The sequence below is a fragment of the Hemibagrus wyckioides genome, linkage group LG09, assembly GCF_019097595.1.
Source record: "Hemibagrus wyckioides isolate EC202008001 linkage group LG09, SWU_Hwy_1.0, whole genome shotgun sequence".
NCBI classification, from domain to species: domain Eukaryota; kingdom Metazoa; phylum Chordata; class Actinopteri; order Siluriformes; family Bagridae; genus Hemibagrus; species Hemibagrus wyckioides.
Window position 1 is genome coordinate 13773456 of NC_080718.1, and position 13703 is coordinate 13787158.

A 13703-nucleotide genomic window follows, 5' to 3' on the forward strand; every position below is an offset into this window, starting at 1 on the left:
CGTACCAAGCAGTGCTTTAATTGTGTTAGTAATTGTCTTTGCATCAAAGACTTTTAGGTTTTGAAGGCCCAGGAACCGTTCCATCACTTTACCATCTGAGTTGACATATCATACACATGCAGCTAGTTGTTCTGTCTTGCCGTCTCTTGCCTCATCTGCCATTGCAGCATTCCATGCCAGATAACTGAATTTCATTCCTGATCTCCTCAGTAACCTCGTCAGCAAAGCATTGAATAAATTCATTTTCAGAGACTGGAGAGAGATACTTGGAATTAGAAGAAGCTGTGTAATTCTGAAGAAATTGGTCAAACTGAGAAAGAAGTTTGAAGCACTCTAAGAAATTTCCTTGATTCTCACTGGACTCTTTTTCACTATGCCCTCATAATGGTATACCTTTCCTTGCTAGAAATCCTGTTATTGCTGTTATATACCTATGACATAGGTATTCACACCTTTCTTGGATTTCAGTTAAATTGGCCAAGTGCAGCTGCATGCATATATCACCATGCTCTTTTGTACTTTTGTAGCCTTGCCATAAGACTATGCTGGCAGCATGAACAGTGTTTTTTTTCATGTTCTCTAAATGAACTGAGGGCTTTTTTCCAATTTTTGTAGCCCTGACTTTGCAGTTCATCACTGTTGGTTCAAATATGTTGCCTTTCAAACAGGCCACAGCAATAACAAAATGCTGCATCTTTTTCTACTGAATACTCCAACCACTTAGTATTGAGTGCCCTCATCTGAAACTTAAAATAATTTTTATTTCATTGTCATTGGATTTTGGGCAAGTTTCACTTGTTTAGGGCCTGTTTCAAGGTCACCCAGGTCATCCTTTTCTTTCCTAGCTCTCCCTACATCATCTCCTGATATTTCAAAAATCTTGTCTCATCTCTTCTCCTATCCTCAGAGCTTGGTCTAAAAAACATATATAAAGAAATAAATAGTAAATAAATGATGTACAAATCTGAGATACAGGGCTAGCTATACCAACTGGGTACAGCAAGCGTGTAAAAATGACAACATACCTCTAAATAACAAAAGTGTATTCATATATTTATGACGTAAACCTACATTTTATTGATTAAAGGTTTTTTTTTTTTTAAACTTTATCAGAACTACAAATTTACAAGTTGAAACTGTTAAATTTGGCGGAACAGTTGTATTAATATTACCTTACCAACTCTTCCAATGAAAGACGACTGGCCAATGGCCTTATACTAACAACAGTGCCATCTGCTGACCGCAATAGGTACTGTTCTATTCAACAGATCGACACGTACGTTTTAAAACTGTGTATAGGGGAATGGACGTGTAAAGTAAGCGCTAAATCAGGGTTTCACAACCTTTATTGTACCATGGACTGGTTTCATACCGGACAACTCTATTAAACTATAATATTGTGCTCCAGCTGAGGCCATGCTTGCTGATATTGTGGCCTCCCCGAACTGCCCGCTGTCCTCTCTAGTTGGCTGTAGGTCATCGCCGAGGTATTTTTCAGTCACTTTCACACTGCAGGATTTTGAGTTGCTGACAGATCCAGATATTTAACATAAGTTTATTGTTTCCTTGCGGCCTGGTACCAAATGATCCATGGCCCGGTGGTTGAGGACCCCTGCACTAAATGACACTGGTAAGTCTTATACTTTTGACAGTACACAAAGGGGTTTAAGGGATACGACACTGGATACGACTGTCACTTTTAGACAGCAGATCATTGTGTTGGCCAATACTTACAGTGTAGAAGGCAAGTAAGTCCCTGCCTGCACTCCTTGTACAGTACATCATCTTTAACCATTACGTAAACACAAGCATGCCTAGTACTCTCTCTCTCTGCTCTAGAGGTTCCAGTGTTCCCGACCGCTTCTGTCCATTCTGGTACCCTACTTCTGGTTGGAGTCTCGTCACTTGGAGGCTGCTCGCTGCTGCTGAAGATGTGGACAACCTGGAGATACATCAGATTGCTGTGGACAGTACCACTTGGAGAACATGGACATGACTTTGGATTGCTGTTGCTGTGATCACAAAACGTTTGACGGCTTAGGCATGAAGAGATTTACCTTAAAACTATACTGAATTGAGAAATGACCTGTTCTCATGCTCATAAGTTCTCAAAGGCTCCTGGTTACACACTTGACTATGTAGCATACAGTTATTAAAAGGAAATTATTACAATCACACATAAGGGATGAGAAATAAAAAGAGAAATGTTCATAAAAGAATAGAAATGAACATTTCTCTTTTTATTTCTCAGTTCCTATAAAGCTGCTTTTTGCGACAATGTCCACTGTTAAAAGCACTACATAAATAAAAAATTTAATTGAATGAATACTCCTGTGTCTTTTCAATGGACAGTGGAGAGGAGGATGGAAGGAATAAACCTACAGGAGCTGATGGCTTTTCTGGATGGATCCACCTCCTATGATCATGATTAGAGGTTAATGAAGAGCCTGAAACACATCTGAGGTCTAAAATTGTCCTCTTCTATATGAAAACCTTTTCACTGTAAACATGTTTCATCATAAAATAAGATGGCCATATTTCTGTGTCTCAAACAGGAAATGCAGGAGAATAAACCAGATAGACACTCGATGGAGCTGTTAATTTGTAGTTTCTCAGATGTTTTATCACAGAAGAGACAATTTGTTACAGACCAGAACCTGAGAACCATTATGAGCAGGATAAAGCATGTTTACAAACCTTTAGGATCAGTAGGCTGTTATGGAAAAGTAGTGGGAAAGTCCAAAACATTAATGAGACGTTTTTATATCATGAGGAGAAGTTTCTCTCTGGATCTGTACACATGACTCCTGAATATTATTTATCTGTAAAACAGAGACCTTGTGTTGAGCATGAAATATCTGTAAAACACCGAAGAGGATTGCAGCGAAGGGCACTAAAAAAAGACTTGCAGCATTTTTTTTTTTTTTTTAACAAAACAAGAGATGCAACTCACGGATATCTTTGTTAAAACTACTGAAATGAGGGCCAGCCAGAAAATGAGTGAGTAAATGAACAAAAAACCAAAGTGAAAAGGACAAAAGTTGGTACTTGATATTCATTAATGTTAAAACGGCAGTTGAAGAAGTTCAACACTGACTTCGAAAACTTAGTTAGTGCTCCACCTAGTGCTCCATACATATTACTCATTTACTGCTTTTTAACAGATTAAGGTTGAAAAAGTCCAATTCTAGACTTATTTGAATATGAAAATTCAAATTTATTTCAGGTGAAAACACCAGCTACAGCGTGAAGGAAAGCTGAAGCTGAGGCTAAGAAACTGATGGCAAGTTTCCTCACGTCTCTGACTTGTGCAAAGATCACTTAACCACCTTCGGACGACACAGTAACCAACTTTACTTCAAGTCTTTTAGCCTCGCATACAACCGATTGGGTTTTCTTCATTTTCAGCAATGACACTGATACAGCTCTTTAACTGTAAACTGAACTTCACACAATCCCTCCAAACATCAACTACTCAAAGAAATAGGTAACTAAGCAAACAGGCATAAAAATAAATAAATACAAACAAGTAAAAAAAACCTAAATTCATCCTTTATTGATAAAAAGTATTATTAATATAATAATTAATAAATAGTCAATAATGGTATTGTTTAAGACATTATTTACATATTATTTCTTAATGATGTAATAAATACAGTATAGAAATATAAATAATAATGAAGTTTATCTGTCAATTAATGTAGTCAAAAATTTATATCAAATTTTAATTGTGAATCTTGATTTCCTTTCAGAAGGAGATGAGGAAACGAAGACTCAGGCACAAGTTGATTCTGACGTTGAAGTTGGTGCTGAGGAAAGCAGCAGCAAAGAAAAGGAGAGGAAGAAAAGGACCAGGAGAGGGACACGAGGCCGAGGAAAGAAGAAAGTCCAGGTCCAAAAACCAGAAAAAACAATAATTAGAATAATCCAGTACACACAGAGTCAGCTATGTTTTTTTTTATTTATGTGTTTGTTTGTTGTAAATGGATATAGTTATTTTCGTGTAGTTTTGTTCTGTGGTTATATTTGTGTCTGTTGCCACGGTAAGTTGGCTAATGGTCACCGTGCACAGGTCTACTCTGACGAGTTTCTGGAGCGTTTTGAAGTGTTAAAAAAGCCGGTGAAGGTCTTGGAGATGTTGGAGATGGTCCTGCCCAGCGTTCTGCGAGCGTTCGTGAGCGTCCATCCCTTCCGTCGCTCGCCCCGGCGTTCAGCACATTGTGCAGTAAAGCCTGGGTGGACTCATCTACAAACCTGTAAAGAAGCCAAGAAGGAAACTGCACAGGACGTAACATGCTGTTCCGTCTTACCAAAACAGGATCAGATAAACTCCAACCGACGTCCAGCTTGTGAACCGAGCCTTCCTCATCGATGTAGACGGGAATGACATGGTCCTCTTTGCTCTCTGAGTGTGCTGATGGATCTGTCCCTTTATTATCAGCAGCACTTTTACAGAAGGAAGTGAAGAAAGCCTTCAGCTGATCGCGCACCACAGTGAAAAGGTGCAGAGGAACGTACTGACTCTTCTGGCCCGAAGGCAGAGGCTCTCTCTCTGTGACTAGGATGCTCTCTTCCAGTCCAGAAGACTTTGGAGCTGTGAGGAAAAGACTGAAGAGCTCTTGCTAATTAAACCTGAGGAAATCTGTGAAGTTAACCTCTTCACCAGGATATCACTTGCAACCTGAGTGGCTTTATCCAGGAACTGTTCAGATTTCTGTTCAGCAGCAGATTTCCAGACGTTCTCCATACTGACGTCGAGCTCGGCATCGGTTTCGGTACAGGCGTCCAAAAGCGTCTTACTTTTCTCTGAAACCGCTTGCTGTCGCTCATTTATGAATGTAAACACCTGCTTGTGGATGTCCATGTGGATCTTCTGAGCAAAAGAGAAGAACTTCTCCTCATATTGTGGTCCAGACTCGACAGCATCGCTGCAGAAAATAAGTGTATGAATCAATTTCAGCTTAATTTCCGTGGCTGCGCGCTCGACTAGCTTCATCAGGGAATTCGGTTCTGTCTCACTGGAGGCAGGGACAGAGGTTTTAGACGGCGTTGAGCTGGCGACTTTATACTCCATTTCCACAAGAACTTCAGTGGCCGCTGGTAAAGCTATTTTTATAAACGTCTTAATAAAAGGGCTCTCAGATTGAGGAGTTGATGAAGCAGAACCAGGAGTCATCACTTCAGTCGAAGTGGAGACCGAGTCAGAGGTTGTGGATACACTGACCCATGAAGAGGACCTGCTGACCGAGACAACTTTTTCCAAGCCCTTCATTAGGTTTTGGAAGTCCTGGAGGGACTTTAGTGACATTACTGAAGTTGTCTCTTCTCCAGATCTGTGGAGCTCTTGAGAGTAATACAGGGCCAGGATCTTATCACAGATCTCATTAGTGCAGGTGAGGCTGAGATCCTGTAGCTGTGAGACTGGATTTTCTGCAGGTGATGAAGCACTCACAGGTCCTGATGCCATACTCCGGATCGCCTCCAGCATCGCACCTTTAATTTCTGTGACGATTCTCTGACCGAGATGGCAGATGAAATCAGACACCTCCACTGGGGATCTTTATACACACACAGGGAAGAGAGAACAGTAACAAGAATGAAGATTAATCCTGGATTCTGATTGGTCAGAAGGTGTTGATTAAACAGTGCAGTAAAATTGATCCTTGTGAATATTAAGAGTGAAATCTGAGCTGCTGCTCAGTAGAGTTTACCTTTGAGCTGAGGCGTCTGAGGCAGAGCACTTGCTCGATTTTGACTCGGCCATTTACTTCAGCTTGTGGTTTGCCTCCAGAATCGCTTCGATCCCAAAGCTTTTGCTGAGAGGCTTTAGTAAACACAGAACAACAGCAGACGATGGTGGTCACGATTTTAGTGGACGTAGCAGCAAACTCCAACCTTGAGACCTTTGGAAGAAAAAAAATCAGCTTGAATATGAAACGTGATCAGTGACATGACAACGTGTTCAACCAAATGAAACATAACACATAACTGTTCACATAAGAATGAATAACTGTAGAGATTTACACACATCACTGAATCTAACTGTTTCTCACATCAATAAAGCCAAGAGAATATTACACAATACACTGATTCATCTCTTCATTAGCCAGATTAACCCACTCATTCTCATATTTACATCCTGCTCATTATTCCTTATTCTCACACTCACCTTTTTCGTCATGCCGCTGGTCACAGCCTTCCATTCCCTATAAACACACATAGACACACACAAACACACACAGAGGAAATCAGCATCTAATTATTTATTCAAGTGTAAATGAACTGAATAAAACATTACTGAGAGTCAGAGATCAATCATACTCATCACTCAGGCGATGAACGAGGTCCATAATGTCCCTGAAACACCTCGGTCTCTGGTCAGATGTGGTGCTCAGAGTAGATGCTCGAGCTGTTCTTCTTCTTTTCTTCTCATTCATCTGTAAAGAGCACATGGAGTTCATCAGAGTCAATGCTTTAACTGAGAGTTTTTAATAATTACAACAGCGAGCATGAATAGTAGCAATTTTCCTGTTTCAGTCCCCAAAACAAAATAATTAACATGCAGTTTCTGCTCAAACTGATTCACTGATTCACATGAACCTGACTCACCTTTGAATCACGTGAATATGAATTCTGAACGTCACTTCTGCCCGAAAGATTCAATTGGGTACGGGCGTGGCCATCTATGTCTGTCCATCTTTGTGGCGCAGGGATTGGATGAGAAAGATGGAACGGGCCGATGTGATTTGCTGAGAAAGATGGATAGAATAAGCTCCTTCCACGGGAGATCTGTGTGCGTAGACAACGAGACATGCGGATGTGTCCCCTTCAATGTGAATGGGTGTGGCTTCCCTGGCCTAACACTCAAACGTGACAAATCTACTTCAACACAGTGATATTCATCCCAATACAACCTTTTCAACAACAGGGTCTCTGGTTTACCTTACTTTCGAAACCACTCTTTTTCATACTGCACAATGGGGCTGGACCAGGGGCTGGTAGACTCTTTAATGATCCTCTCTTCCAACATGCATTCCACTTCTTCCTCAGCGGGCTTCTGTATGGCCACTGCTGTTACACCATACTGAGAGGGGTCTTGCTCACATGCTGCACCAGCTGGACCCGGTGCAAACCACTTCTGTATATTTATATGGTATAGTTGTGTGTTTGCCCACTTACCTGGTTGCTGGAGCCGGTAGTTTACAGGTCCTATCCTCTCAAGGACTGTGTATGGGCTCTGTCACTTAGCCAGGAATTTCCAAGTCGTGTTGGTGACTAGGAGCATCACTTGGTCCCCAGGCTGTAACTCCTGAGGCTGAGCGGAGAAAATATACACCCGTTGTTGTTCACGCTAGGCTGCCTCCAGGTGTTCCTTGACAATAGGCCCCACTCAGTCGATTTGGGCCTGCATAGTCTGGATGTAATGCAGAGTGGAAGGAAGAGTGCTGCCCTTCTCAAACTTTACTGGCCACATCCAGCAGTCCTCAAGGTTGCTGTCCAATGAGGGGCTCACAGACTCCTTCTCAGGCAGCCTGTCGAGATACAGATGATGAGCGGGTTAGTAGGCATCAGAGCCATCAGTCCTGTCACCTGTACACACACACACACATACACATACACACATACACACAGAGACTAGCTCATGAAAAATAATTTATGTCATTTATCCGTAATAAAAATGCTAGAATATACAAGTACATGTGAAAATGCAAAAACATGTAAAATTGTATTTTTGGTATTCTTGGTGAGTTTAAATGACAATAATGAAAGATCTGTTTTCCTAAATATAAATCTTTTGTGATCAGTGCAGATAAAGTTTCAGTAGTTCAGTAGGAAGTGAGACCTGATCTGTTTCGTTAGGATTGGCTCCACTCTCTCGATGCAGATGTTCTCATACTCTCTGGCATCCTTGAAGGTGAGCAGTAAAGCCGGCTTCCCCGCCTTGGACACCTTGTTGACGTCTGCCTTGCTGTTGAGCGCCATCTGCAGGCGGCGTGTGAGCCTCTGCGGCCCACGGGCTGGTCTTTTCTCCATGATGTCAGCAGGAAAGGTGGAGATGGGCAGAGGAACCATAAACTTCACTTTTTTCCTACTCCCTTTCCTGCTCATTCCACCTTTCCCACCTATCTTCTTCTTCTTCCACTTGATCCCATAGGACGGCAACACAAACTCTTCATCAAGATACTCCTGTCTCGTGAAGAAGTCGCTGATCTTCATCATGCCGTCATGCTTCTTGTTGTGGTCCGCGATGATCTTCTGCAGGCATACATGGTCCACAGGAGTGTGATGTTCCCGCATGACATACACAAACTTTTCCATTGAGACTTTCTCCACAGGAGTGTCGCTCTCCTCGGCGAGCTGGAAGGCGTTCCTCATCGCTTTTTCATGTTCATTTGACCAGTCGTGCAGCCTGACTGCCCAGAGCTGGTTGGGATTAATCACGCTGGGTTTGGAGAACCGTGTAAACGCTCACTCTGCCTTCTGCAGCTCCAACATCGCCACCTTGTGGCGGTGTATTTTAGCAAGCTGATAGGGAACAAAACCACCCTTGTTTATCAGCTTTGGGCTGCATCCTGGTGAAGAAGATGATCTTATTAATCACAGTTAGAGACAGAGAGAGACAGAGTGTGTGTGTGTGTGTGAGAGACAAAAAGAGAAAGAGAGAGAGAGAGAGAGAGAGAGAGACAGTGAGAAAGAGGATCTGATGCTCTGTAACACACCCCTCTGTGCCAGAAACTGGCAGCACTCAGTGTGACCTCCAGCTGCAGACGTGTGCAGAGCCGATTTTCTCTTAAGATTCACCAAACTCCAATCTGCCTGGTACGCCGACAACACCCACAACACCTGAACATCACATACAGGGGGAAGTGCTAACTCAGTGGGTAAGACAAGAACAAATCAGGTGTCTATACAGAGGGATATGAACGCGAATCCCAGCACAGAATTTTATAACTGTACAGTAGAGATGATTATAGATTAGAGATGATTATAGATTATAGATTACCTGCAAGAATCCTCCAGCTGCTGTGAACTGAGCTGCGTTCTGCCGCTGTTTATCCAGACTGTTGGGCTTTCCTCCTTTTTGCAGGATGAGTCTCACTAATGCCACTAAGCCCCTTCTCGCTGTTTCCATCAGAGCCGTCCGTCCTCTCACCTGTACACACACACACAAGCTCATAAAAAATAATTCTTCCATTTATCCTTAAAAAATGTTAGAATATCCCTTTCATGCATAAATAATGAGAACCTTAGTCAAGATTTTTTACCTGATTTTTATTCCTCTCTAGGTATGATAAAACAAAGCAATTTAACCTTTTTTTCATGAACCTATTTTTCATAAAGTTATAAACATGTCCACACAGCTGGACACCATGCGTTTGACCTTTGAACCAAAGAAATATGTATTTAACAAACCAATAGTAGAAAATAATATATTGTGTGAAAACTATGATATAAAAGCCTTTTAATTCTGCTAATCTATTGATTTCTTGTGTTTTAACATATCCTAAAACTTTTTGAAGCAATACACAAATGTTGAATCTAGTTTTCTAGGATTTCAAATATGTATATCTGTTCATCAATAGATTGAAATTCTGCAGGATCAACTGCTAAACAGAAGGTTTTCTCAAGTGCATTTAACACTGGTCTAATTTTGAACAGCTTGTCAGCATTTCCTGGCTCCTGTGAATAGTTATCAACAAAGTGAATGTACCTCAGAATGACCATATTTATTCCCAGGAAAATTTTCATTTATTCCGTTGACAGGGCCAAATTTTCTTTTCCATGTTGGAGTGCATACAGGTTGGTATTGTGCACAATTTCATCCAACAGATCTTCAGGAAATAGATGAATAAAGAAATCTATTGGCTCTGTTCCCTCAACATTCACCTTCCACTCCCCTAGAAAACAAGGCAGGTTGCCCTCAATTTGTCTTTCGTTTTGCAGACATTTCTGATTCTTTTCTGTCCCTGAGCTCTGTCTGGTGGTACATCCTCAGCACCCTCAACATCTTCAGCAACCTCACCACCCACAGCTCCTTCAGAGTCCTCAGATCCGCTGTCACTACTGCTAGCATTGGCTAATCCTGATCCTTCTCGTTGTTTTTCTGGCAGCCTTTCTTCATCACTGCCACTGACATCATCCTCACTTGACTCAGATGGTATATGCTCCACTATCCTGTAGGCCTTCCCATCACCCCCTGCACTTGAACGCTACAAACACTAATTGTTGCTAACTTTACATAGATAATATGCAAAAAATGTTTTTGTTTAAAAAAAAACCCTGTTAATTACATTCTAATAACAACTATAAATTGATTTACACTAAAAATGTCACGGCAGACAAGATTTATAAAAAACAGCTATGTTACAGTAATTGTATAAATTGCAGTTAAAATATAGCCATTGATGCATGGCGCCCAGTTTAGTGGACACATGATTAATTGCAAATTTCTCCATATATAAAATAAATATCAGGAGATTTTAACAATTATACGAATCCTTAGATGTTGCTTTATGCTAGCATATTTTTTTCTACCTGCAGGGGTGTTCTGCTATAGAAGGATTTACAAGATATTCCTGGGATGCTCGGCATCTCTGGCTTCTTGTCGGCCATCTTGGATTTGAGTTGAAAAAACTGCATTTGCCATGACTGGCCAATAGATGGCAGTGTATGGAACGATGCACAAGCATCCACTGTGTTGGCTTACATGCAACTATAACAACAAAACCCATGCACATACAAGAGAACTGCTTTTGAATATCTGTCCACTGTAGAGACCACTATGTATGAAAGGGATATAATGACTTCAGTTTGGACTCCAGCTAAGATGGCAGCTTAATCCTTTAAGTAAGTATCCTTGATACTTTTTGTTTGAAAGCTCAACCAGCTGTAGACAGAGAAGAGAACAGCGGATGTTGTCTCCTTCTACTCCATCTCCACATTCCAAACTTGCAAAGAAGAAAGTCAAGAAACAGCTATTTGACGAACCGACTCTGCTAACTCCTGTGACAGATGCTAGCGAACCACTTGCGGAAAGTTTGGACTTAGCAGCGCTAATATATGACATGAGGGGAACACTATGTGAACTTTCTGTGGATGTAAAGGCAATACGGGAAGATATGGACTCTTTTCAATAGAAACTTAGTAACCTTGAGGTGGAAGTTTCTATGGTGAGCAATTCCCTTACTTTATTGCACAAGCGCACCGATATTATCCAAACCGCTGAATGCGAGGACAGGCTACAGATTAGAGAAACTACCTCACTGACCTCTAAATTACAAACCCGCGTTTCTGAGCTAGAAGACCGGTCTCTGAACAATCTTCGCATTGCTAATCTTCCAGAAAACGCAGAACGGGGTGATGCCAGGGGCGTTACTAGGGCTATTCATTCAGGGCTCGAGCCCCGGATGATTTTAATCTAGCCCCGAATGTTTTATCCTGAATTTTGCCACCGGACTGTAGACGAAAAAATGAAATGTTGATTGTTTTAGTTGAGCACTGTTACCGTTTACTGTACACGATTTTGACTGACCTCTCTCTCTCCGCACGAACACACACGCTCGCGCCAAAATACCGCGGGAGTGTGCGTTGGAATATTTTCCGCTCTCGCTCTACTTTAATAGAATAGGCTCTAATAGAACCGATCTCGCGATACTTTAATGTCCGACACCTGTCGGTCTGCGCAGCGCCGCTTTCCCACCACGTGACTAAAATACCTTACAGCCTTTGAGCAGGACAGCAATAAAAATGTCAGAAAACACAACAATCTTATTATTCAGATAAAAGTCTAACTTCTAATATTTAATGTTAACACAGTTGATAAAAGCAGGCTAACAAATGTATGTTGTGTCAAAAAGGAGGCCCACTGTCTCTGATTCTGAAAACCCCTGACATATAGGACCCGTTTGATTATTATTCCATACCCAAGACGTACAAAAGCCTTAAATTAAATAAGCCCAAGATAGATCTAAATAAAATATAAACTGTTAAAGCGCTAAGATATTACATTCTGAACATCATGACTTTCTATTATTCAACTAATGCAGTATTTAAGTTAAAATACAGACATGGTTTAGGTGAACAATGGGCCAGAACAGACTCCATCATTCGGCTGTTCTGTCAGTAGAAAAGGAATTCTCAGCACTATAAATACTAGTATGGTGATTGACTCAAGTCTCGGAGATAGTCTCTGATGATTCCACCCTCAAAGAAATAGTATAGAAAAGTCACCAAGAGCATGAAGTAGACAAGATATAAGCAGCAATACAGATGAAAGATGAGAGAACAATAAGAGAAGAGAAGCTGTAAAAAATAAACAAAGAATAATTCATACAGTAGTGGCAGCATAAATCAGGAATCTTCTCCCGGAGAAGATGCTGGTGAACTTCTACACTGCCATCATCGAATCTATCCTCACATCCTCTATCACAGTCTGGTTTGCTGCAGCTACAGCCAGGGACAAGGCCAAGCTTCAGCGTGTCATCCACTCTGCTGAGAAGGTGATCGGCTGCAGTCTCCCATCTCTCCAGGAGCTGTACATCTCCAGGACCCGGAGACGCGCAGCCAAGATCGCAGCCGACCCTTCTCATGCCACTAACAGTTTCTTCCCTGCCAATAAAACTTTTTCTGATTCTGATTCTGATGAAATAATAGGTGCACGTATAATATAGATTATTGTAAAATAATAGTAATAATAAAGGATCTCCACGGCACAGCTACACACACAAGCTGTAAAAGAGATAATATTGCATGGCACAGCTGTGTGAGCGAGAAAAGGTAATGAAATTAATGAACTCCTTTTTTAGTAGCAAGACTCTGAAATGATGGGAGGAGTCAGAAAAATGATTGAATGAAAGTTTCTAAAGTTGCATACTGTTTGTGTTCATTTGTGTTTATTATTAAACAATATTACATAAAAATGCTTTTACAAAACGTGTTATTCTTGCTTACCCCCTCTCCCTAAGTAGCCCCTGATGTTTCAGGCTCAGCCCCTGATGTTTTCAAATCCTAGATACGCCCCTGGTCACTATCCAGCATCATTTGAAGGTGGGACTTCCTTTTCTGCCACATGGTCGCAGAAGCACATGGTGTGAGATGAAGGGAAGATTATTTACTTTGGTAATCTAATTTAAAATGACATTAACGGTAAATTAAAAATATATGTGCATGCATGAAAGCATTGAGGTCATGGTTTAATGTTTTTTTGGTACTTTGCATGTTGAGAAAATAAGTTTTTCTTTTTGTTGCCTCAAGGCAATGTTGTGTGATAAGGGGTAGTTTTTAAGGAAGTTTTTGCTGACAATGTGTTTTGATGTCATCAGAAGTATTTATGCATAATATAAAAATATTTCTTTTTTTTTTTTTTTATTTAATTTTACTTCTTATAACACATTGTACCAGAAAAATGGACATCAAGTTGTTTGATGGAAAGCAAGAGAAGAATTGGAATGTTAGGCAAATCATATCTGACAGTAAGGACAGTGATGAGGAGTGGAATGGAGAAAAAAGGTTTATGCAGAAGAGGAAAAATAATTTTCATTTAGGGTTTGGATTGTTGAGCTCATTTGTACACAACCAAGTCTAATGAGTTGATTTATTTCCTGTAGTAGAATGGTTATGATAGGTTTATGCAGCATAAAAAAATAGTAGTCAAATGTCACACTGTTTTATTTTTGCTGTGTTTTCATTGGCACTGGAAACTT